The 1,168-nt window shown below is 45.6% G+C and overlaps 1 non-coding gene across 1 annotated transcript; it reads left to right on the plus strand.

The window, feature by feature from the left end:
* Nucleotides 1-540: 540 nt before the first annotated feature.
* On the plus strand, nucleotides 541-758 carry LOC137314035 (small nucleolar RNA U3). Its single transcript, XR_010961172.1, has one exon. It is a non-coding gene; the product is annotated as a small nucleolar RNA U3 (small nucleolar RNA).
* The last annotated feature ends 410 nt before the right edge of the window (nucleotides 759-1,168 follow it).

Raw genomic sequence — 1,168 nt, forward strand, 5'->3', positions numbered from 1 at the left:
AGTGCTGTTCGGAAGGGAGTTCCAGGATTTTGACCCAGCGACGATGAAGGAACGGCCGATATATTTCCAAGTCGGGATGGTGTTTGACTTGGAGGGGAACGTGCAAGTGGTGTTGTTTTCATGTACCTGCTGCTCTTGTCCTTCTGGATGGAATCAAGGGATATGGGGATCGGGCAGGAAAGTGGAGTTGAAGTTGAAGATCAGCCATGATCTGATTGAAGGGCGGAGCCGTCTCAAGGGGCCGTGTGGCCTACTCCTGCTCCTATTTCTCACATTCTTATGTTCTTATGATCAGGACAGTTGCTGGAAACTGGTATCTACATTATGCAAATTAGTGCCTACTGGGTAATGGTTGTACGACAGAAACGCTCTTTCTTTTTCCCAGAATTATAAATTTACAAAGGGTGAAGCGGAGATTAATTGCATTTTTATTCGATACCCTACCGGGTGCAATGAATGGTCGAAGAATTGGTCCGCGCTCAGCCTATGTTAAAGGGGGCTCGCTGAGGGTGGAGAGCGGTGTTGCGTCATCCTTTCAGTAAGACTATACTTTTAGGGATCATTTCAATAGTTTTTGAATTTGAGAAATGTGCTCTCAAGTGTTTGGTCTCACTAACCACGAGGAGGAGATGTAGCTTTTTCTTCTGAGCGTGAAGCGGGTTGCAAGTGTTGTTTTATACCAGCGCTTGTGGCCATTGATGACCGTTCCCTTCTCTCAGTGTGCGAGAAGTGGAAGAAGGAAACGCATTCTGAGTGGTTCGTGTTTTTACAGCTCAAAAGTAGCAATGTTTAAACGACAATTATTTTATATTTACAGGTGCTTCCCTCCAACGAGAGTGTGATATTTGCCATCTCAGCCGAACTCGTGCTGCTATCTGTTGCTCTCCCCTCCTTTTGTCGGTTTGTAACTCATCAGTAAGAGTTTGCACTGAACGGAGTCGGTACAATCGCTGAAATAACGTAGTTAATGGAGCACAAAATCTCGGCTTGCAGTACTGAGGGACTTGCATTACTGATTAAATCGATTCCCGCCTGCCATCTCAGGTGGATGTAAAAGATCGCATGACACTATTTCGAAGAACTTGAGGGGAGTTCTCCCAGGTGTCCTGGTCAATATTTACCCCTCAACCAACATCACCAGAACAGATCATCTGCCCAATACTCCATT

This window comes from Heptranchias perlo, unplaced genomic scaffold (assembly GCF_035084215.1).
Source record: "Heptranchias perlo isolate sHepPer1 unplaced genomic scaffold, sHepPer1.hap1 HAP1_SCAFFOLD_50, whole genome shotgun sequence".
NCBI lineage: Eukaryota > Metazoa > Chordata > Chondrichthyes > Hexanchiformes > Hexanchidae > Heptranchias > Heptranchias perlo.